Consider the following 24,668-nt stretch of genomic DNA (forward strand, 5'->3'; position numbering starts at 1 on the left):
ATAAGTTCATAATCCTGATTTGGACCAAATGATCACTGGATTGATCTGGGCCACATTCCTTCCATCAACAATCGGCCCTCACCGTTGCCACAATGCCCAGTTCTGGCTGAAAGGATACGTGCTATTGCCGACAGAAGGCCAGCAGTGCTAGCTTGAGGCCACATTCGGCCCAAGCTTGCTTGCGATGTGGGTTTGTGTGGATTAATCATGACATTAAGATAACAGGTAATTGTTTCTTTATACTGTGTTTCGATCATTAAAAGTGTACTGTCTCCATCTGATTCAGCTCATCACTTTGTCAATAGAAAGGGGACTAAAAATATATTTTTTTCCCCAATTGTCCCCAAAGACAAATGAAGAGATATGTCTAACAACCAACAACACAGTGATGTGCTCAACACAAAACACTACTGGGAATATCCCGTTTTTATGTTTACATACCTTTTGCATTATCAGTATTACACTTATATTATTGTATACTTGTGTTATTATATACTTGTATTACACTTACATTTATATTGTTACAGCAGTACAGTAATGCGTACTATTATATGGGGGAAGCAAGAATGGCAGACAGGAAAAATGTATTTAAGTGCAGGTGTGGTACCTTAATGAAAACAAAGCCAAAACCAAACCAATACAAGGGAACACGGAGAGCAGGGCACCATGGTGGAGCAGAGACAACACCAAATTATGTTTTTTGAAAATGTAAAACTGCAGAAAGTTTTCAGTGATGGGTAGGTTTAGGGTTAAAGGGATGGAGTCTATACAGTATAAAAATCATGCCTATGAAAAGTTCGCATAAAACAGGGAACACCAACCTGTGTGTGTGGTCCAGGACCAAATGTCCCTACAAGGATAGTAAAAAACATTTTGTGGGGAAAAATGTAAGTTCTTATGAAAAGAAAAATCTTATAAATCAGGGATTTTCAACTCTAGCCCTTTCCTGCAGTTTACCTCCAACCTTGAAAAAATTCACCTGCTTGTAGCTTTACCCTTTACTTTAATTTGCTTTTTAAGGTGTGATTGATTAGGGTTGGAGCAAAACTCCTGTTAAAAAAAAACGCTGTTATCTATGCAGAAACAAAAGTGTGTGTTGGGTTGTTGGGTTGTTGGTTGGGTTGTTGGTTGGGTTGTTGGTTGGATGGGTGGGTGGGTGTGTTTTTTGGGGTTGGGTGGTGGTATGTGTGTAGATGTGTGTCTAAAACAGAGGATTATTACGGAGCTCAATCCTCTCAGCTGACTTGGCTTTGGGAATATTTGGGAAGAACGTTCTGAATACCAGCCACTTTCTTTTAACAACACAAGATGTTGGACCATAATATTACAGCATAACAAAAAAAAAAAAAAATTTGATAGAATTTTTTTTTTTAAAAGATTAAAAGTCTGATGCTCTACCGACTGAGCTATCCGGGCTCTTGCTCGAGAAGCGTGCGTGCTGCGTGGGAACGCACAGCAAAATTAATCGTATTGGCGCAGAAAAAAGAGTGTCCTCCAATGCTTTGCAATTCCTTTGCGTCTGCTATGTCAAAATATATTTGCAAATTAGTGGGAAAGCATTAGAACCTGCGCGGGGAGACCCCAATGGATTTCTAGTCCATCGCCTTAACCACTCGGCCACGACTACAAGCTGGCTGAAAGGGGCATGTCGTTTGTGGATTGGTGCCTTGCAGCGTCGCTGCCCGAGGCCAGTGTAGATCAGCAAGAACTCAACAACAAAACGTACCGCTCCACAAAAAGAGGCTCGTTTGCCCGAACAGGGACTTGAACCCTGGACCCTCAGATTAAAAGTCTGATGCTCTACCGACTGAGCTATCCGGGCTCTTTCTCGAGGAACGTGCGTGCTGCGTGCAAACGCACATCAAATTGAATCGTATTGGTGCAGAAAAAAGAGTGTCCTCCAATGCATTGCGTTTCCTTCTTCGAAGATTCAGAATGGCCGTCAAAACGTCTGCTATGTCAAAATATATTTGCAAATTAGTGGGAATGCAGCCTATTAGACTGATGATAATAGTAATTAAAGGAAAATAATGCTAGGAAAAAGAACAAAAACTCACTGCTACTTTTCTGGAAAGCCTCTTCACACGCTTCAATGCCGTTGATAATAGTAATTAAAGGAAAATAATGCTAGGAAAAAGAACAAAAACTCACTGCTACTTTTCTGGAAAGCCTCTTCACACGCTTCAATGCTGTTGACTCTTATCGTTATTGTAAACTTGTGTCAAAGGCGCAGTTGTTTGTAGCAAATAGCAAGCCCGCGGCACTCTAGGTAACAACCAGCGAGTGTACTGACACCTAGCGATTAGAAAATATACACGCACCATATTCTCTCTGAAGCAAGATTCTTCCGAAATAAATAGGAGCGTTTCGTTTTCAGTCTTTTCTCTAAAGGTTCGAACCTGAGAGCTCGTGCTTTCAAAGAAGGTCCCAGTTTCAATTCACTCGAACATCCAGAGCACCTCAAGGGCACGCGCCGTGCACAAAAAGAGTAGTCTGAAGGACGGGGTGAGGACAGCTGGTGACATGGAGCTCAATTTCAATGGCACCCAGAAAATCTTGCCATGACCCGGATTCGAACCGGGGTTGCTGCAGCCACAATGCAGAGTACTAACCACTATACGATCATGGCGAGCTACTGGTCTACCCGACGTGTCCCTGAATACAAAGGGGCCTTGTCATCTTTAGCTTGCAGACAAAACTGTTTCTTACCAACATAACTCTTTTCAAGGGTAATCCTGTAACAGTGACTTTTTTTCCTTTTATAAAATTTAAGCTAGGCCTCCAGAAGGTTACAAACTAAAGCAGGCGCAGGCTGTCAACGTAGTCGGCAGGATTCGAACCTGCGCGGGGAGACCCCAATGGATTTCTAGTCCATCGCCTTTACCACTCGGCCACGACTACAAGCTGGTTGAAAGGGGCATGTCGTTTGTGCATTGATGCCTTGCAGCGTCGCTGCCCGAGGACAGTGTAGATGAGCAAGAACTCAACAACAAAACGTACCGCTCCACAAAAAGAGGCTTGTTCGCCTGAACAGGGACTTGAACCCTGGACCCTCAGATTAAAAGTCTGATGCTCTACCAACTGAGCTATCCGGGCTCTTGCTGGAGAAGCGTGCGTGCTGCGTGGGAACGCACAGCAAAATTAATCGTATTGGTGCAGAAAAAAGAGTGTCCTCCAATGCATAGCGTTTCCTTCTTTGAAGATTCAGAATGGCCGTCAAAACGTCTGCTATGTCAAAATGTATTTGCAAATTAGTGGGAATGCAGCCTAATAGACTGATGATAATCAGGGGTGTGAAGTAACGAATTACAAATACTCACGTTACTGTAATTAAGTAGTTTTTTCAGAAATTGTACTTTTTTGAGTAGTTTAAAATTTTTGTAATTTTACTTTTACTTGAGTACATTTTAAGTGATGTATCGGTACTTTTTCTCCGCTATTTTCCTTCTGTTTGTGGTCGTTACTCGTTACATGTTTGTTTTAAATGTATTTTATTTTTATCCATCAACGTGATTGGATTGAGTAAGCCAGGGGTCTCCAACACGTCGCTCGCGAGCTACCAGTAGCTCGTGGCCTGATTGGAGGTAGCTCGCCAAGGGGCCGTTCACATATAGCGTCTTTTGCACGCTCAAGTTCGTTATTTCAAATGTAGGAAGCTCATAATTGAAGCGACGCACTAATTTTTTCCAGGCGCAGTGAGATGAAAAAATGCATTAACTTCTAAAACTTCTTTGTCATTGTGGAGAGCGCAGTGGATGGTTGCATAGCAACGACCGAATTTTACTATTAATAATAAAAGATAAGCTAATGTGCATTGTAAACGTCAGTAATTTATCTTTTTTGACTCATTCTTTTTATAAAAATGATTAAAAGGCTGAAATATGCAAGGTTTCTTTTTATAAATCTTTTTTGTCAAAAAAGGTTTGAACTTGTAGGCTACATACTAGTAGATAAAATGTCCAGTACTCCTTTAAAATCTGGCCATCATTTTTAATGTTGTTATTTTAATGTTTATGTAACAAAAAGTGCATATTAATGCTAATTATATTTGTTATTTGCTGGTTTTCGACATAAAACTTGGTGAATTGATTTTATTGTGTAGCTAGTATTAGTACTTTTTGAACAGGATTCTGTGATAACCGTGATCATTTTGGTCACTATAATCATGAAATGAAATTTCCATGCCATTTCATCTCTAGTTAAGATGCACTATAAAATCAACTATAATTAGGTTTTGTTTTTACAGTATAATATGCAAAGTACAATTTTCTTTAAAAAAATGTATCTCTGATTCTGTTCTTTTCTCTGACATTTAAGGGTGACATATGAGCCTACAAAAACTCTTTTAGGTCTAAAACAGTTTAAATAGTTGTTAATATGAGAGTTATGAGACATTATTTAAGAGATTAAAGTATTGTATTACATGAGTAGCTCTCGGCCACTAGGTTTTTTAAAAAGTAGCTCTCAAATGAAAAAAGGTTGGAGACCCCTGGAGTAAGCGGTCTCGTGACTGTCATCAAATCAAATTAAGCATAGACAACTTTAACCGCCTATTCCTGCTGTTACTCGTGACTGCTGTGGAAGTGCATTCTTCACGCATCAATCCAGATATCAATCCTCTAATAAGGTACATTTCACATTTCTGCTTAATATGATATTTATATAGGCTGGCCTGTCTACAGGGCCTAACATTTGGTCTGAGGTTGGGGGTATTGCGTGACGAGTTCATAAGGCGGTAAATTCCCGCTCCCATTTACTTCAAAATCACATTATAGAGAGACGCGCGTCACGATCTGTGCACTGCCGCGTCTCGCGCTCGCCATGCCGCCAGATTCAGAATCAGTGTGAACCATGGCGTTAACTTGTACTGCATTTCTGTCAGTGCGTGACTACAGCTCGTTAATAAACAACGTTTTTTGATTGATCCATTACAATCCGTATTCATTTGGCAAGTGCACTTGCGCAAAAACATTTTTCATGTTGAACTTTTTTTTTGTGTGTGTGTGGATGCTGCTGATAAAACCCCTTCACCAAGACTACAAAGAGACATGCATTTGTGTGTGTGTGTGTGTGTGTGTGTGTTTGTTTCTTTTGTAAAAGTTTCCTGGATATAACTTCCCTATTTAATGCAAAATTTTCCTTACAAATTATATTATCAGCATTACAATGTGAGTAAATGTAGCCGTGTAAAATGTAAGGGATGATGCCACCCTTCTAGAACAATGTGCATTTACATTTAAATTGTAACATATTTAATATCATGGAATTAAAGTGTGTAATTAGTGTTAGCTCACTATCTTAGCCTTTTTCAGTGCATTATGTGAGGTAATTGATAATATTATTGATTCTCATTTATCAAAACACTAACATTGATACCGTTTTGGAGAGAAATTGGGTATTTTTTAATCTCTCTATTTGATGCATTTTAAAAAGATGGATGATAGATATTCTTCAATCTTTCTAACAAAGAACAAAATATAATGTGAATTACATTATGCACAATTTTTTTAAATGTATAAATTGTAGTGCACAGTGTTTATTGTAAGGGATAGAATCCGCAGCTCAGTATTCACTACTCACTACTCATGAGTACTTTTAAATAAGCTACTTTTTTACTCTTACTCAAGTAGTTTTTTGGACAAGTACTTTTTACTCTACTCACACTACATTTTTTGGAATGTAATGCTACTTTTACTTGAGTATGTTTTTTCAGTACTCTTTCCACCACTGATGATAATAGTAATTAAAGTAACAAAAAGAGGCTCGTTCACCCGAACAGGGACTTGAACCCTGGACCCTCAAATTAAAAGTCTGATGCTCTACCGACTGAGCTATCCAGGCTCTTGCACGAGAAGCGTGCGTGCTGCATGGGAACGCACAGCAAAATGAATCGTATTGGCGCAGAAAAAAAAAGTGTCTTCCAATGCATTGCGTTTCCTTCTTCGAAGATTCAGAATGGCCGTCAAAACGTCTGCTATGTCAAAATATATTAGCAAATTAGTTGGAATGCAGCCTATTAGACTGATGATAATTGTAATTAAAGGAAAATAATGCTAGGAAAAAGAACAAAAACTTACTGCTACTTGTCTGGAAAGCCTCTTCACACGCTTCAATACTGTTGACTTGCCGCGCTCTTATCGTTATTGTAAACTTGTGTCAAAGGCGCAGTTGTTTGTAGCAAATAGCAAGCCCGCAGCACTCTAGGTAACAGCCAGCGAGTGTACTGACACCTAGCGATTAGAAAATATACAAGCACCATATTCTCTCTGAAGCAAGATTCTTCCGAAATAAATAGGAGCTTTTCGTTTTCAGTCTTTTCTCTAAGGGTTCGAACCTGAGAGCTCGTGCTTTCAAAGAAGGTCCCAGTTTCAATTCACTCGAACATCGAGAGCACATCAAGGGTACGCGCCGTGCACAAAAAGAGTAGTCTGAAGGACGGGGTGAGGAGAGGTGGTGACATGGAGCTCAATTTCAATGGCACCCAGAAAATCTTGCCGTGACCCGGATTCAGACCGGGGTTGCTGCGGCCACAACGCAGAGTACTAACCACTATACGAGCACGACGAGCTACTGGTCTACCCGACGTGTCCCTGAATACAAAGGGGCCTTGTCATCTTTAGCTTGCAGACAAAACTGTTTCTTACCACCATAACTCTTTTCAAGGGTAATCCTGTAACAGTGACTTTTTTTCCTTTTATAAAGTTTAAGCTAGGCCTCCAGAAGGTTACAAACTAATGCAGGCGCATGCTGTCAACGTAGTCGGCAGGATTCGAACCTGCGCGGGGAGACCCCAATGGATTTCTAGTCCATCGCCTTAACCACTCGGCCACGACTACACGCTGGCTGAAAGGGGCATGTCGTTTGTGTATTGGTGCCTTGCAGCGTCGCTGCCCGAGGCCAGTGTAGATCAGCAAGAACTCAACAACAAAACGTACCGCTCCACAAAAAGAGGCTCGTTTGGCCGAACAGGGACTTGAACCCTGGACCCTCAGATTAAAAGTCTGATGCTCTACCGACTGAGCTAAAGCTGGGGAACAATAGCCTGTTTGAGGAAGGGGAGAAGGAAAAAGAAGGGGAAGAAGGGGAAGAAAGAAAAAGAGAGAAAAGAGAAGGAAAAAAGAGAAAAAATGAAAGGAAAGGGAAAAGGTAAACCCACCTTTCACCCTTCTGTGTGATTTTTGGTAGATTGGTATTCATATTTTACAGAAAATTGCCTTTTTATACATTTCATGGGCAAATCACTGACGTGAACGGCGTCGAGTCCCACCTCTGACAAGGTTGAAATCACCCAATATCTTTTCTATTATTTTCTTAATGAATGAACACATATGTATAGATTTCATGTGCTTTTTTGCCTTAACACATATTTTATAAAAACATATTTCCTCTTGTATGGATACATGTTAAAATGTATTTATTATATGAATATGTGGTTTCTTGAAATGTATTATTTATTTTATTATTTCACCATTGAATATAATAAATCTTTATTATCTTTTTTAAATTACTCTCTTTTCTAACTGAACTATATTTATTTTTTGAGTAAATTAATAAATGGAGCATTGACATCACGCTGACATTATGGATACATCAGAGGTGATTAATAAAAGATTGAAGTAAATTGTCAATTACAGTTTTTTTCAGTCGCTAACAAGCGTTTGTCCAACCAGTTGTCACATTTTCAAAACTCTAAACACAATTAGCACAGCATCAGTCTTTTGTGGCCATACCATGCACACATTTCATGTCGTTTTCACACAATATGCAGTCAGTGAACACATTTCCACAATGCTTACATTTTCTTAACAGACAATACCTCCCAACAAAATATTGGATTGTTTTTGTTGTATTTACAAATGTTAACACACATCATCCCACAATAGCAAAAACAATATTCCAAACCTTAGATACAGTATAAAAACCTCTGCTTCTGCAATGATATCAGTTCAAAAACAATATATCTCAGCTGATACAACAAACAATTGAATAATTGAGACACAGCTGATTTATGTTGGGTAAATTGGGCCAATCATAGCTGATTCCAGTCTGGCTTAGACTCAGTGGCAGGGGTTATTTTTTTCTATTACATTGACACTTATACAGTAAAAGGAGGACTTTGAGGAGTGATGTTTTTGGACACAGAAACAGAAAAAAACACACTGTAATGTCTGGACGAGGAAGAGTAAGAGCAAGGGGCCCAGGGAGAAGAGCAGGCCCAGTGAGAGATGCAGTGAGAGGTGCAGGTGCAGTGAGAGATGCAGTGAGAGATGCACTGAGAGGTGCAGTGAGAGATGCAGGTGCAGTGAGAGATGCAGGTGCAGTGAGAGGTGCAGGTGCAGTGAGAGATGCAGTGAGAGATGCACTGAGAGGTGCAGTGAGAGATGCAGGTGCAGTGAGAGATGCAGGTGCAGTGAGAGGTGCAGGTGCAGTGAGAGATGCACTGATAGGTGCAGTGAGAGATGCAGGTGCAGTGAGAGATGCAGTGAGAGGTGCAGTGAGAGATGGAGTGAGAGATGCAGTGAGAGATGCAGGTGCAGTGAGAGATGCAGTGAGAGATGCACTGAGAGGTGCAGTGAGAGATGCAGGTGCAGTGAGAGATGCAGGTGCAGTGAGAGGTACAGGTGCAGTGAGAGATGCAGTGAGAGGTGCAGTGAGAGATGGAGTGAGAGATGCATTTAGAGATGCAGGTGCAGTGAGAGATGCAGTGAGAGGTGCAGTGAGAGTTGCAGTGAGAGTTGCAGTGAGAGGTGCAGTGAGAGATGCAGTGAGAAATGCAGTGAGAGGTGCAGTGAGAGATGCAGTGAGAGTTGCAGTGAGAGTTGCAGTGAGAGGTGCAGTGAGAGATGCAGTGAGAGGTGCAGTGAGAGGTGCAGTGAGAGATGCAGTGAGAGTTGCAGTGAGAGATGCAGTGAGAGATGCAGGTGCAGTGAGAGAGGCAGTGAGAGGTGCAGTGAGAGATGCAGGTGCAGTGAAAGGTGCAGGAGCAGTGAGAGATGCAGTGAGAGGTGCAGGAGCAGTGAGAGATGCAGGAGCAGTGAGAGATGCAGTGAGAGATGCAGGTGCAGTGAGAGAGGCAGTGAGAGGTGCAGGAGCAGTGAGAGATGCAGGTGCAGTGAGAGGTGCAGGAGCAGTGAGAGATGCAGTGAGAGGTGCAGGAGCAGTGAGAGAGGCAGTGGCCCTCATTTATCATTCTTGCGTAGAAACGGGCGTATATGTTGGCGTAAGATTATGCTTACACTCCTCTCACCGCCTGATTTATGAAGCTGTGCGTACCTTTGAAATCCAGGTGTACGCAATACCTGCCCTTGATAAATGCCGCGGCTGAAAACGATCGTCATTAGAATAACACGCCCCTATATATTCAAGTATCCGCCTCCCCCACACCCTCATTTTACACCATCGACACACGGAAGACGGCAAAGAGGAGACACTTCTCTGGAGATCGAGACCATCACCATCATGAAAAATTATTATTAAATCAAACAACAATATTGTTGATGATAAATTCAAAGTTAATTGTATTTTTTTTTCAAAACGCTATAAATCCATCCATTTTTTGTCTAAAAAAACAACAACAAAAAAACAACAAGAAGAGAACATGCAACATATAATCAGGGACTCATACTATAAATTAATATAAATTAAATAAGTGCAACTGCATGAAATAAATAAAAGCCAAACAAAATAAATAGTAAAATAAATTAAATAGTAAAAATAAAATAAATATTCCCAATGTCACGTTCCAATATTGTCCACCACATAAAACAAATAATTTAAAAATAACACACAAATACAGTCCTTAAACACAACAATGTTAAAAATACATTCAAATCCTTAAGTAACACATTTAGGCTAATAGTAATTCGTGCCGAACTTGAAAAAAGTAATGATAACAATATTCAGGCCTACTATTAGGCGTGTTGTAGCCATTAACTAAGTGCATTTAGTTTCATATTTGTTAAAAAATAATAATGTTATTTTTTCCCCATCTATGTTGATTATGAAAAGTGAACATAGGCTAAGATAGGATGCGCAATATATCGGGAGACATGCTCAGACATGATTTTGGCCACTTAATTAAGTTTTGTTTTGTAGAAAGCCTTTCTTTAAAGTGAATTTCGTTTTGTATAAATTGTATCTTAATTTTAATATTTTTTTCATCAACCAATTGCCTGGATTTAATAAATAAGAAGCAAATAGCAGACAATATAATCATGAGTCATGACATGGAGGTGCGGGCGCGGTCCCTTGCATTGCACGTGAACTGGGGCGCATCTCATCACAAATTAACCGAAACTCAGTATATGCCTCACAGACATGAGAAATATATCTATAAAGAAAGCTTGAAATGTCTTTAAACGAAACAATTATAAACGAAAAGAAATAGGCTACTCTCTCTATAGGCGCGTTCACTACGGAGATGGTGATCATCAATTTCATCTTTGCAGACACAACACTAGTTTATTAATAGAAATAAAATACAAATTTATTTTTAAAAATGGTGTTTATCGCGTTTTGGAAAAGAGCTCCTCATATCTTTTAGTTTGTCAGTGCGTTTTGTGGTGTTAGGAATTGTTTTTCTGCGCATTTCCGCACTAACTCAAAACGTGCGTACATGTACACCACCTCCTGACCTGGCGTAGGATTTGAGCGTGCCGTACGCCAACGTCCATATTGATAAATATCAAAGTCACTGTGGTTTTGGGTGTACGCTGGAAATTTGGTGTATGCACTTTTGATAAATGAGGGCCAGTGAGAGGTGCAGGAGCAGTGAGAGATGCAGGTGCAGTGAGAGGTGCAGGAGCAGTGAGAGATGCAGTGAGAGGTGCAGGAGCAGTGAGAGATGCAGGAGCAGTGAGAGATGCAGTGAGAGATGCAGGTGCAGTGAGAGGAGCAGGGCCAGGGAGAAGAGCAGGCCTAAATCATTTCAGTATACTCACCTTCGTGCCAGGATCAGTCGGAACTCCATTCTGTGTGCCAAATCCAGCTGGTCCAAGATGGTCTTGCTACTGGAAATGTAACCCATCTTACAACCAGCGGCACTGCACCAGAGGGTCTCCGTGATCATCAGGTAGTACCTATCGACATCCAAAACCTGGCGGGCTCACTTGTGGGCTCCATAACCTGTGAGCTGTTTTCCACACACAGGACAGCACAGCCTGACCTTCCAAAGGTGGTATGGCATCCACAAGACAAGCCGGTGTGTGAAAAAATGCTCTGGAGTGGGGGCCTTGTATCGATACGTTTTTATTTATTAATTACCCATATGACTATGGAGTTCCTTGAAATGTGCTATACATATGAGATATATAGGCCTATAATAATAATAATTATAATAATGTTTTGACTCAGGCTCACTGAATGATTACTGAATGACGAGAAACAATTCTATGAACAATAAAATGTTTTATTTTTTAACAATAAAATATAACATTAAACTATGCACATAATAAAGAGTATATATATAACATGGAGAACAGTAGTAAACACACAAAAGTAGAAACAATACGAGTATTAAAAAAAACATATAAAATAATTAAAATAAAAGTCCCTGAGTGGGGTCGAACCCCCAACCTAATAATAAATAACATATATAATAGTAATAAACACACAAAGATAAAAAACTTTATAAAACTATATACATAGTAGTGAGTATATATATATATATATATATATATATATATATATATATATATATATATATATATATATATACATAAAATAATGTAATGTATATATAAAAAAATATACAAAATATATAAAAAATTAGCTATTTCTTTTTCTTTACTTTTTCAAGCCACTGTTCTTTCGTAAGTGTCTCTGTGACAGGGCAGTAGATAGTCCCTCTAAACTGGCTGTGCCCAGTCGCTGCTGTCCTAAATTGTCCACACTTCCTGCAGGTATTTGCCTCAACCTTTCTGTGGTATGGACGAGGGACGGTGGGTTGAGATTGACTGACTGTGGCAGGAACTGGGAGGACGAAACTGGGAGTGGCTGGGGCTACAGGAAAAGGGTTTTGGGGGACAACAAACAGTGTGAAGGTAGGGGTAGTGTGGGAGGCAAGAGGGACAGTCGCGCTGGGGCTGGGAAGGACAGGTTCTGGTTGAAGGCTGCCAACGGGCCGAGGAATTATTGGCCTCAGGGTTGTCAGCTTGGGTATGACTGCCTCAGTTGTGTAGCTAGTGATGCACCTTTTTAATCTAGCTTGCCCAGCTGTGCTTTGTGGCAGTTTGTAAATATGTTGCTCTCCCTGGACCTGGGGTGGAGCAACAGCACGTACACTGGCAGGTGGGAGAGCCTCAGCAGCAATACCAAGAGGGTCAGGCAGATCGATCCCCTGAAGCAGAAGAGTCTGATCTTGCTTCTTAACCCTGCCGTTGTGCCACTGAACCAGAGTGGTCTGATTTACCTCCACCAGCTGGAGAGTAGTGTCCTGCATGATGGCACCATTAGACAGGATCAGCTGCCGGATCTTTCGGTAATCTTGTAAAATGAGAGACCAGCGACTCAGCGTCTTCTTCTCTTTCTTCCTCGGACTTTGATGGATGCGACAGAGCCTGATGAAAATGGCCTCCACGAGACGACAGCAGTCTGGCCATTGGGCAGGTGAAGCTGTAGATGCTAACACACTCCGTTTCAGGCTGTCCACTTCAGGGTTGAAAACAGCCTTCTTTTTTGGAGACCTGAACCTCCCTATTGTCAGCCTGTCCTGGTGTCTGGCAGCAAACTTCACTCGCTGCTTGTCATATTCAAGCAGGCTCTGCCACAAGCACACAATGTCATCAACCTGAAGAAGGATAGAAGTATAGAGGCATAGCAGAGTTAAAAGGAAACTGGTAATTTTGCATACATGGTTCAGTAACACTGTTTTTACAGTCACATTGTGTTTTGTGTGGTCTTTTCCAAGTTAACAAACATTCAAAATGTTTACATACCTGCTGCCTGCTCAGTGTTAACCCTGTGCTTGTCCTCAGCTCTACCAAATACTCAGCCAGTCTGTCCACCCGGTCCATTCCTGGAATGTTCTGGTCATCCACAGCCTAAAACAGTATCATTTTAAATGGTAAAGAAAAAAAGAGATCAGTGAAATTACATCTTAATGGTAGTATTAATCAGTTTGTCGAATTACAAATTAATTTGCTCGTGGCAAGTTCCTATTGTGAAATTTACATACCAAAAGCTCTTCAGGCACATGAGTGGGGGAACCTGGTGCATACTGGTCTATGGATGTAGTTGGCTGAGAGGAGAAGGCGGCAGCAGCTGGCTGGGAGAAGGCAGATTGGGATGAGGCAGCAGCAGACTGGGATGAGGCAGCAGCAGACTGGGATGAGGCAGCAGCAGACTGGGATAAAGGAGCAGCAGACAGGGATGAAGGAGCAGCAGACAGGGATGAAGGAGCAGCAGACAGGGATGAAGGAGCAGCAGACTGGGATGAAGGAGCAGCTGACAAGGATGAGGCAGCAGCTGACTGGGATGAAGGAGCAGCAGACTGGGATGAGGCAGCAGCTGACTGGGATAAAGGAGCAGCAGACTGGGATGAAGGAGCAGCAGACTGGGATGAGGCAGCAGCTGACTGGGATGAAGGAGCAGCAAACTGGGATGAAGGAGCAGCAGACTGGGATGAAGGAGCAGTAGACTGGGATGAAGGAGCAGCAGACTGGGATGAAGGAGCAGCTGACAAGGATGAGGCAGCAGCTGACTGGGATGAAGGAGCAGCAGACTGGGATGAGGCAGCAGCTGACTGGGATAAAGGAGCAGCAGACTGGGATGAAGGAGCAGCAGACTGGGATGAGGCAGCAGCTGACTGGGATGAAGGAGCAGCAAACTGGGATGAAGGAGCAGCAGACTGGGATGAAGGAGCAGCAGACTGGGATGAAGGAGCAGTAGACTGGGAAAAGGCAGACTGGGATGAGGCAGCAAAAGACTGGGAGAAGGCAAACTGGGATGAGGGAGCAGCAGACTGGGAGAAGGCAGACTGGGATGAGGCAGCAGCAGACTATGATGAGGCAGCAGAAGACTGAGATGAGGGATGAACAGGCTGAATTGTAGGTGGGTTATAGTTAGCTTCATCTTCAAGGAGGAAACTCAGTGTAGGGTCCTCATTGATGTCCTCCTCAAATCCCTCATCCTGCTCATCTACATTTACTTCCTCCAGCAGCTGGTCTGTCTGCTCATTGTCAGCATCTATTGACTGAAGTGGCTGCCCTGTCTGACTAAGTAGATAGTCCACTCCAATTAGCTCCCCTAAAAACAGAATGCAGTGTGTTAAACATATAGCCCTTGCATTAGCAAAGACCCATGTGCTGTAAAATGTACAGTGAGAGTCTTACCAGTGTACTGTGCAGGAGGTTGGAAGGTGGGGACAAGCTTCTCTCCAAAAACATTTAGGCTGTTGGTGTTGATGCTTTGCACCACCTGCCCTACGTAGGTGAGAAGAGGGGAGGATTTTGTGGAAATTGATGCTGCTGCCTGGTCTTGGTTCCACCTGTTCAGGCCTTCCAGGAGATACAACTGAAAATTCAGTGTTTTAGCACTGGTTCCTGTAAAGAAGTGAACAATGAAAATCATGAAACTGGGATAATGAGTTCCTTCAGAAAATATAAAGTGATATTAGATGTTCTATTGTGTTGAATATATACTATACTGCAAACACAATGAGCCACAAACCTGGAATGAACCTGTTTAGGTGGCAGTGGAAAGATTCAAGTGAGGTCGAGCCCCTAGCACATCTGTACTTCATGAGAACTAATCCTCCCTTGGTGGTGGTGGTGCCCGTCACAGTGTAGAGAAACACACCTGGCGGATCCTGGATCACTTAACATGCCTCATCTCAAACACGCCAGATGTGCTCTATCCTCACTGTGTCCAGCAAAGGAACCCCCATCATATCTCTCCCCTTATCCCCCTTCAGTTCCTGCAGAAGCCTGTCAAGGTAGCGGGTTGTGGACTCCACCCCACGAGTCCTCCGACGGCAATAGAGCGCCAGCTCTTTTTTGGTGATGCGTCGGTCCACAAGGTTATCTGTGATGACAGGCACACCTTCCTCCTGCAGTTGCTCTCTCTTTGCCCGCCGCAACAAAGCCACATCATCTGGGTCCCATTCAAAAATGCACGCAGAGAGACGTGACATGAAGACTGGGTATAGAGGATGAGCATCAGTGGTGCACCCCACTGCCAGCCGACGCATGAAGTGCCAGATGTCCAGCCTGATATTGAGGTCAGGCCATCCTCCAAATCTGGCCTGTAGCTTGCTCTGCCCCTTCTCTATGCAGCAGCCACAGTCCACGTACAGCAGCAGTGGTGGAGCCACGGCCGCCTGGCTGTACCTGTTAATCAGTCCGGAGACCATGGTGTCCAGTGCTGGACCTTCCTGAGCAGTCAAGACACTGATAAGAATTTGTCCTGTCTCATTGCCAACAGAAGTCACCCACTGTGCTGTTCCCCTGGCTGTGCCTGCCAACTTCTTTGTGATCTAAAATCAACCAAATTAAAAATATTAATAAAGCATAACACAAATCATTTTCAAACTTCACAACAGTTAAAACATCAGTAATAATGTCAAACAATTACCTGTTTGGTTGAGTCCATTTTCAAAATGGTCCCAAACGTGGAGGTTATGCTTGCCTTGATGTGGTCTATGCGACTGATAATGTCCCTCCCATAAACTGACAGCAGCCACTTGCTAGTAGGGACATCAATGGGCTCTGGAGGCTTTTGGCACATGACAGGTAAGAGGCTGGGGCGGTTGATAAAACCAGCACACTCCTCCATATAGTGCGCCAAACGGTCAAGCCACTCCTCCCCGTGGTTCTCCCTCAGCTGTTTGACAAGTCTTGTGCGACTGTTGCCCAGCGTCCGTTCCCTCAGCATGCGTATGACACGAATGTCACAAGCTTACCTTTGTGTAAAAGAGAAGATTTGCTTATGTAATTTATTTTATGGTAAATAAAATACACTTTTATTTTGCATTTACTTCATATTACACATTTCTGCTTCAGAAAATAAATTATTAATTTTGAAATATGAATGACTTTATTATAAACACATTACAAAATTCTGTACAAGGCGTGTAGATTTTAACTCACTTCTGTGTCAAAATCAGACGGAAAAGTCTTCTATGGGGCACATCGAGCTGGTCCAGGACAGTCTGATTGGTAGACAGGTAACTCAGGCAACACACAGTACACCTGAGAGTCTCTGTTACCATAAGGCAGTACCTGTCGATGTCCAGGACCTTCCGTGCTCTCTTGTGGAGGCCATATCCAGTCAGCTGCTTCCCACATGCAGGACAGAACAGTCTGAACTTCCACAAGTGGTAGGGCATCCACACCAGAAGCCTGTGATTAAAAAAGCGATCTGGAGATGGAGCCTGGTGGTAGATGAGGGAAGGGACGGGTGGCTCATACCAGAGCTTCAAGTCTGTCCTAAGTCTGCCAGAGTGAAAGATCGCAGAAGCAATCCACCTCTGATCCTGTGGGGGATTGTCTGCCTCATTTTAGTGGGCAGCCAAAATTGATCTGGCTCGGATGCAGGAGCAGGTCCGTGCATAGAAGGGGCAACATGCTCCTCCTGATTCAAAAGCAATGAAAGATTAGAGATGTAATATTAAAACATTGTTTCTCTCAAGTTTGCATACAAGTAATTCTACAAAGGGGCATTAGGGGACATTTCATGTCCATTTATGATAATTAGCCTAAGGCAGATTTGAGAACTGGTTCTCAAATGATTTTTTAAAAAATCACTGTATACATGGCTAAATGGAAAAAATAACACTCATATACATGTTTTACTTGAAGTTTAACATTCAATTTGTTTGTAATGGTTGACAAATTCACCAGGGAAACATAAACCAACAGTAATTTTTGTAATGTACCCCCTAATTTTTAGAATAAGCCACATGTACATGTACTTCACACACAGGAAGTAAGAGATGCCACAAAAAATAGATGGGCACTCACCAAGGATGTAAGAGTCGGACTAGCTGCAGAAGGAGGTCTGACTTCAGGAGACGGATTGGCTGAAGGAGGTCTGGCTGCAGGAGACAGACTGGCTGAAGGAGGTCTGGCTGCAGGAGACAGACTGGCTGAAGGAGGTCTGGCTGCAGGAGACATACTGGCTGAAGGAGGTCTGGCTGCAGAAGGAGGTCTGGCTGCAGAAGGAGGTCTGGCTACAGGAGACAGACTGGCTGAAGGAGGTCTGGCTGCAGAAGGAGGTCTGGCTGCAGGAGACAGACTGGCTAAAGGGGGTCTGGCTGCAGAAGGAGGTCTGGCTGCAGAAGCAGGTCTGGGTGCAGGAGACCGACTGGTTTAAGGAGGTCTGGCTGCAGAAGGAGAAGCACTGGCTGCCGGTTGAATGCTTGAATGAGAAGGACTGGATGAAGGTGAAAGACTGGGTCTGGCTGAAGGAGGCGGACTGTGACTACCAGGCTATAAAGATACATATTGTACATTATCAACAACCATAATAAAGATGATGATGATGAAACATATTAAGGTCTTTTTAAATTACCTGAATCCGCCTTTGTACATTTAGGCTGGGTTTGGCTGCTGAACTAATGGATCCCCCAAATCGTGGCTTTGTAAACTAAAAGAAGGAGATTATTGAACAGATTGACATTCATGTAATATCATACATGCATTGGAAATTTGATGATATGAATTCCCTATTGAAGAATACACAAATAATCTTCCAGCCTACCAATAAAAGGCATTGGGAAATTCCGGAGATCATTGCTTGTGGAGGAGGTAATCTACTCAAATATTAAAATAATGCTTTACCATTGATAAGTTAAGTGCAGGCCGTGTAAAGGTCGGGGCTGAGGTAGAGGTTGGGACAGCGGTAGGAGTGGATGCAGGTGGAGCACTTGTGGTCTGGTAAAAGAACAATCAAGAATGAGGAAAACAGGTTGTATTCATCTTTCATTCGTGGTACATTTTACCGATCTAATTACGCACAGGCATGCCAAAATCTAACATTCACAGACATTTATACATTTAACCAGGACAATCCGTCCCTGTACACCAGCAAGAGTCTGAGAGCAGAAACAGCAAGGAGAAGCTGTATAAAAATAAATATAACACCCAATAAAAATAAATTCAATACTAACTGGTCTCTTTGGCAATTTTTAAAATCCAAATCATTTCTAAATGTTTTTGTTTGCTTGTGTTTTTATATCTGTAATGAGGTCATAAATAAAACCTGTCCTTCGTAATCTGTGGATACGTATATTTTGATATTTGGAGAAATACACACAGTGGCCACAAATTAATTATATTCACATTATATATATATTTTATTTATTTACAATTATACACTAATTAATGGAGCCTAACTGCAAATCGCAGATGAAATTGTAATTGACTGTCTAATTCTAAGATGCAAACAAATATATATATATATATATATATATATATATTTGTTTGCAGCTTAGAATTAGATAGTCAATTACATGGATATATTAATCCATGTAATTGATCCTAAATTAATCCTAACATAAATATTATTGATATAGGTAATGGTAATGGACTGCTGACACATCAACTTTGTTTGAGGTAAGATTTAAAAGCTTTATACAAAATACTTTTTTGAATAAATGAGCAAAACCCAAAGCCTATCAGAAATTGTCTCTGCCTATTTAATCGTTGGAGGAGCTATGGGACTAGATATAGCCAACATTGTTATCCACGGTAAAAGGTGGTATCACTTTAGCAAGCTTTATAAATAAAAAGCAAAATTTTTATTTTTATTTTCCAAACCCCTGTGCTGGCAAACCGCCGCAGACGGGACATCCACTCATCGTCCCCCATGGCCTTGTGTGACTTTTTAGACATCTCTGGAACATTTGAAACATGTTTAGTCTTTTTAGCTACTAACGCTTTACTACTTATTACTGTATTTGATACAGTACTACTATAATTAAACACTAAACAATAACATACCAGAATCATGATCGATATTGACATTTTTAAACACACCTTAAAGAACACTGAAAGGTAAAAATCCACGAATATATTATTGTTAATGTAATTCATCATTGGAGACAATAACATGAGAAGTGCTGCAGTATACTACATCAAGACTGATCATGACACTAAACAACTTTACATTTTAAAATGCAAATTAAAATATGTTGTTGTTAATGTAGATTGTAGTTTATCAAAAAATAGTGTAATAGAAAAGTGCTGCAATATACTAGCTCATCAAGATATATAGATCATAACATTAAAAAGTAACTTAATGCAGCATAACATACGAGAAAAAGTTAGCAATATATGAAAAATATGTTGCTGATGTTAATGTAGTTCATCAACACATTAAGATGAAATGCTGAGGTTGCCAGCAGATCAAGATCGCGATAGATCATAACAATAAACACCTTAATGGGTCATAAAATACGAGAAGAAAATGAAATATGTATTATTGTATTGTTGTTAATGTAGTTTATCTTACTTGTTGACATTCGATGAATGAACGGCAATACTTCGGCGCGGGTATACCTGAGAATAAAAAAGAGCCCGTCTCTCCACGGCGCCTGAAAGATGAAGATTCGATGCGTGATTGGCCAAAGAATCCTCTCAAAAATGAAGCCAGAGATCGCCATTGGCTCAGCAAAGATGGAGATCCGAAACGTGATTGGCCAAGGAACTCTGAAAAAGATGAAGCCGATAACGCCATTCGCCAAGCAAAGATGAAGATACGACGCGTGATTGGCCGAGGAACTCTGACAAAGATGAAGTCCGAGAACGCCATTCGCTCAACAATGATGGAGTGCTCGCGCTTGATTGGCTGTTGTGAAACAGCCGCACGGCTGTCAGGTAGCGTTCAGGTCGCAGTCTCCCCTGGTGGCGTGGGTTCGAATCCCACTTCTGACAAACCTAACCATTGGCTGCGGGCCCAAGCTAGAGTCTTTAACCCTCTGGCAAGTTTATCAAGAAATGCAGTAATGTTGACAAAGCACTGCAATTCAGTTCATGCTAGAATTAACCAAACATTAAAGTAACACTGACCTGCAGTACATGGCCTTTAAAGTAACACTTTAGTGCAATGTATGGGATTCTATGGCACTTGGAATTTCAAGTCATGACATTTCAGAAAAAATGGACATGTTGATTGAATCGGATTCAACTGAATTTCACGAAATAACATGATGTGATGTTTACCGGAAGAAGATGCAGTAGAATTTCATGGCAAGGATTCTTGGAAATTTCTTGGAATGAAATGTCATGGGTTTGGGGGCATGGGGTGGAGTGTCATGACACAAGATTCAAGGAATGTCATGTAAAACATTACATTGGCATTAACAAGACATGCCATTAGAATGAAGGAATGATATAAGCCTTAACAAAACATTGTAACAACACTGACACATATGACATGAATATGAGAGTAATACTATTACTGTATTTGTTCAACATTAGTCTTAAAAAAACACTGGATTTCAATTACATTGCATATGAAGAAATGGACAAAGGCATAAAAGGGAATACAGAAAGCAGCTCCTTTATTTACACGGACCCGTGTATCAAAAAGCACCATTCTGCCCTGTGTATGGCTCGAACTCACAACCTTCAGATTATGAGACTGACGCGCTGCCTAACTGCGCCAACGTGGCATGTGCTGTGACTCGGGTGAGCGTTGACCCCTAGATTCTAGATCATCTGCCATTCCGTGTAGGTGCAAAAATGCTGCTCACCACTAGCTGTCATGTCAGGATGGCCGAGCGGTCTAAGGCGCTGCGTTCAGGTAGCAGTCTCCCCTGGAGGCGTGGGTTCGAATCCCACTTCTGACAAACCTAACCTTTGGTTGCGGGGTCAAGCTAGAGTCTTTAACCCTCTGGCAAGTTTATCCAGAAATGCAGTAATGTTGACAAAGCACTGCAATTCAGTTCATGCTAGAATTAACCAAACATTAAAGTAACACTGACCTGCATTACATGACCTTTAAAGTAACACTTTAGTGCAATGTATGGGATTCTATGGCACTTGGAATTTCAAGTCATGACATTTCAGAAAAAATGGACATGTTGATTGAATCGGATTCAACTGAATTTCACGAAATAACATGTTGTGATGTTTACCGGAAGAAGATGTAGTAGAATTTCCTGGCAAGGATTCTTGGAAATTTCTTGGAATGAAATGTCATGGGTTTGGGGGCATGGGGTGGAGTGTCATGACACAAGATTCAAGGAATGTCATGTAAAACATTACATTAGCATTAACAAGACATGCCATTAGAATGAAAGAATGATATAAGCCTTAACAAAACATTGTAACAACACTGACACATATGAAATGAATATGAGAGTAATACTGTTACTGCATTTGTTCAACATTAGTCTTAAAAAAACACTGGATTTCAATTACAGTGCATATGAAGAAATGGACAACGGCATAAGAGGGAATACAGAAAGCAGCTCCTTTATTTACACGGTCCCGTGTATCAAAAAGCACAATTCTGCCCCGTGTGAGGCTCGAACTCACAACCTTCAGATTATGAGACTGACGCGCTGCCTAACTGCGCCAACGTGGCATGTGCTGTGACTCGGGTGAGCGTTGACCCCTAGATTCTAGATCATCTGCCATTCCGTGTAGATGCAAAAATGCTGCTCATCACTGGCCGTCATGTCAGGATGGCCGAGCGGTCTAAGGCGCTGCGTTCAGGTCGCAGTCTCCCCTGGAGGCGTGGGTTCGAATCCCACTTCTGACAAACCTAACCTTTGGTTGCGGGGTCAAGCTAGAGTCTTTAACCCTCTGGCAAGTTTATCCAGAAATGCAGTAATGTTGACAAAGCACTGCAATTCAGTTCATGCTAGAATTAACCAAACATTAAAGTAACACTGACCTGCAGTACATGACCTTCATAGTAACACTTTAGTGCAATGTATGGGATTCTATGGCACTTGGAATTTCAAGTCATGACATTTCAGAAAAAATGGACATTTTGATTGAATCGGATTCAACTGAATTACACGAAATAACATGTGATGTTTACCGGAAGAAGATGCAGTAGAATTTCATGGCAAGCATTCTTGGAAATTTCTTGGAATGAAATGTCATGGGTTTGGGGGCATGGGGTGGAGTGTCATGACACAAGATTCAAGGAATGTCATGTAAAAAATTACATTAGCATTAACAAGACATGCCATTAGAATGAAAGAATGATATAAGCCTTAACAAAACATTGTAACAACACTGACACATATGACATGAATATGAGAGTAATACTATTACTGCATTTGTTCAACATTAGTCTTAAAAAAACACTGGATTTCAATTACATTGCATATGAAGAAATGGACAAAGGCATAAAAGGGAATACAGAAAGCAGCTCCTTTATTTACACGGTCCCGTGTATCAAAAAGCACCATTCTGCCCCGTGTGAGGCTCGAACTCACGACCTTCAGATTATGAGACTGACGCACTGCCTAACTGCGCCAACAAGGTATGTGCTCTGACTCAGGTGAGCGGTGAAGCTCTAGATTCTAGATCACCTGCCATTCCGTGTAGGTGCAAAAATGCTGCTCACCACTGGCCATCATGTCAGGATGGCTGAGCGGTCTAAGGCGCTGCGTTCAGGTCGCAGTCTCCCCTGGAGGCGTGGGTTCGAATCCCACTTCTGACAAACCTAACCTTTGGTTGCGGGGTCAAGCTAGAGTCTTTAACCCTCTGGCAAGTTTATCCAGAAATGCAGTAATGTTGACAAAGCACTGCAATTCAGTTCATGCTAGAATTAACCAAACATTAAAGTAACACTGACCTGCAGTACATGACCTTCATAGTAACACTTTAGTGCAATGTATGGGATTCTATGGCACTTGGAATTTCAAGTCATGACATTTCAGAAAAAATGGACATTTTGATTGAATCGGATTCAACTGAATTACACGAAATAACATGTGATGTTTACCGGAAGAAGATGCAGTAGAATTTCATGGCAAGCATTCTTGGAAATTTCTTGGAATGAAATGTCATGGATTTGGGGGCATGGGGTGGAGTGTCATGACACAAGATTCAAGGAATGTCATGTAAAAAATTACATTAGCATTAACAAGACATGCCATTAGAATGAAAGAATGATATAAGCCTTAACAAAACATTGTAACAACACTGACACATATGACATGAATATGAGAGTAATACTATTACTGCATTTGTTCAACATTAGTCTTAAAAAAACACTGGATTTCAATTACATTGCATATGAAGAAATGGACAAAGGCATAAAAGGGAATACAGAAAGCAGCTCCTTTATTTACACGGTCCCGTGTATCAAAAAGCACCATTCTGCCCCGTGTGAGGCTCGAACTCACGACCTTCAGATTATGAGACTGACGTGCTGCCTAACTGCGCCAACGAGGCATGTGCTCTGACTCGGGTGAGCGGTGAAGCCCTAGATTCTAGATCATCTGCCATTCCGTGTAGGTGAAAAATGCTGCTCATCACTGGCCGTCATGTCAGGATGGCCGAGCGGTCTAAGGCGCTGCGTTCAGGTCGCAGTCTCCCCTGGAGGCGTGGGTTCGAATCCCACTTCTGACAAACCTAACCTTTGGCTGCTAGCCCAAGCTAGAGTCTTTAACCCTCTGGCAAGTTTATCAAGAAATGCAGTAATGTTGACAAAGCACTGCAATTCAGTTCATGCTAGAATAAACCAAACATTAAAGTAACACTGACCTGCAGTACATGACCTTTAAAGTAACACTTTAGTGCAATGTATGGGATTCTATGGCACTTGGAATTTCAAGTCATGACATTTCAGAAAAAATGGACATGTTGATTGAATCGGATTCAACTGAATTTCACGAAATAACATGTTGTGATGTTTACCGGAAGAAGATGCAGTAGAATTTCATGGCAAGGATTCTTGGAAATTTCTTGGAATGAAATGTCATGGGTTTGGGGGCATGGGGTGGAGTGTCATGACACAAGATTCAAGGAATGTCATGTAAAACATTACATTAGCATTAACAAGACATGCCATTAGAATGAAAGAATGATATAAGCCTTAACAAAACATTGTAACAACACTGACACATATGACATGAATATGAGAGTAATACTATTACTGCATTTGTTCAACATTAGTCTTAAAAAAACACTGGATTTCAATTACAGTGCATATGAAGAAATGGACAAAGGCATAAAAGGGAAAACAGAAAGCAGCTCCTTTATTTACACGGCCCCGTGTATCAAAAAGCACCATTCTGCCCCGTGTGAGGCTCGAACTCACGACCTTCAGATTATGAGACTGACGCACTGCCTAACTGCGCCAACAAGGTATGTGCTCTGACTCAGGTGAGCGGTGAAGCTCTAGATTCTAGATCACCTGCCATTCCGTGTAGGTGCAAAAATGCTGCTCACCACTGGCCATCATGTCAGGATGGCTGAGCGGTCTAAGGCGCTGCGTTCAGGTCGCAGTCTCCCCTGGTGGCGTGGGTTCGAATCCCACTTCTGACAAACCTAACTATTGGCTGCGGGCCCAAGCTAGAGTCTTTAACCCTCTGGCAAGTTTATCAAGAAATGCAGTAATGTTGACAAAGCACTGCAATTCAGTTCATGCTAGAATTAACCAAACATTAAAGTAACACTGACCTGCAGTACATGGCCTTTAAAGTAACACTTTAGTGCAATGTATGGGATTCTATGGCACTTGGAATTTCAAGTCATGACATT

The 24,668-nt window shown here is 41.7% G+C and overlaps 11 non-coding genes across 11 annotated transcripts; 5 read left to right on the forward strand and 6 right to left on the reverse strand.

Annotated features, from left to right (window-relative positions):
• Positions 1 to 1,749: 1,749 nt before the first annotated feature.
• trnak-uuu (transfer RNA lysine (anticodon UUU)) lies at positions 1,750 to 1,822 on the reverse strand. Its single transcript has one exon. It is a non-coding gene; the product is annotated as a tRNA-Lys (tRNA).
• A 735-nt stretch (positions 1,823 to 2,557) lies between these two features.
• trnah-gug (transfer RNA histidin (anticodon GUG)) lies at positions 2,558 to 2,629 on the reverse strand. Its single transcript has one exon. It is a non-coding gene; the product is annotated as a tRNA-His (tRNA).
• A 190-nt stretch (positions 2,630 to 2,819) lies between these two features.
• On the reverse strand, positions 2,820 to 2,901 carry trnas-aga (transfer RNA serine (anticodon AGA)). The gene has a single exon. It is a non-coding gene; the product is annotated as a tRNA-Ser (tRNA).
• A 122-nt stretch (positions 2,902 to 3,023) lies between these two features.
• trnak-uuu (transfer RNA lysine (anticodon UUU)) lies at positions 3,024 to 3,096 on the reverse strand. Its single transcript has one exon. It is a non-coding gene; the product is annotated as a tRNA-Lys (tRNA).
• A 3,658-nt stretch (positions 3,097 to 6,754) lies between these two features.
• trnas-aga (transfer RNA serine (anticodon AGA)) lies at positions 6,755 to 6,836 on the reverse strand. The gene has a single exon. It is a non-coding gene; the product is annotated as a tRNA-Ser (tRNA).
• A 13,869-nt stretch (positions 6,837 to 20,705) lies between these two features.
• Positions 20,706 to 20,788, forward strand: trnal-cag (transfer RNA leucine (anticodon CAG)). The gene has a single exon. It is a non-coding gene; the product is annotated as a tRNA-Leu (tRNA).
• Positions 20,789 to 21,622: 834 nt separating this feature from the next.
• trnal-cag (transfer RNA leucine (anticodon CAG)) lies at positions 21,623 to 21,705 on the forward strand. The gene has a single exon. It is a non-coding gene; the product is annotated as a tRNA-Leu (tRNA).
• An 832-nt stretch (positions 21,706 to 22,537) lies between these two features.
• On the forward strand, positions 22,538 to 22,620 carry trnal-cag (transfer RNA leucine (anticodon CAG)). Its single transcript has one exon. It is a non-coding gene; the product is annotated as a tRNA-Leu (tRNA).
• Positions 22,621 to 23,283: 663 nt separating this feature from the next.
• On the reverse strand, positions 23,284 to 23,357 carry trnam-cau (transfer RNA methionine (anticodon CAU)). The gene has a single exon. It is a non-coding gene; the product is annotated as a tRNA-Met (tRNA).
• Positions 23,358 to 23,451: 94 nt separating this feature from the next.
• On the forward strand, positions 23,452 to 23,534 carry trnal-cag (transfer RNA leucine (anticodon CAG)). Its single transcript has one exon. It is a non-coding gene; the product is annotated as a tRNA-Leu (tRNA).
• An 835-nt stretch (positions 23,535 to 24,369) lies between these two features.
• On the forward strand, positions 24,370 to 24,452 carry trnal-cag (transfer RNA leucine (anticodon CAG)). Its single transcript has one exon. It is a non-coding gene; the product is annotated as a tRNA-Leu (tRNA).
• Positions 24,453 to 24,668: the final 216 nt, after the last annotated feature.

This window comes from Siphateles boraxobius, unplaced genomic scaffold (genome assembly GCF_051911475.1).
Source record: "Siphateles boraxobius isolate OS27281-9 unplaced genomic scaffold, OSU_SipBor_1 63, whole genome shotgun sequence".
In the NCBI taxonomy this organism is placed as follows: Eukaryota; Metazoa; Chordata; class Actinopteri; order Cypriniformes; family Leuciscidae; genus Siphateles; species Siphateles boraxobius.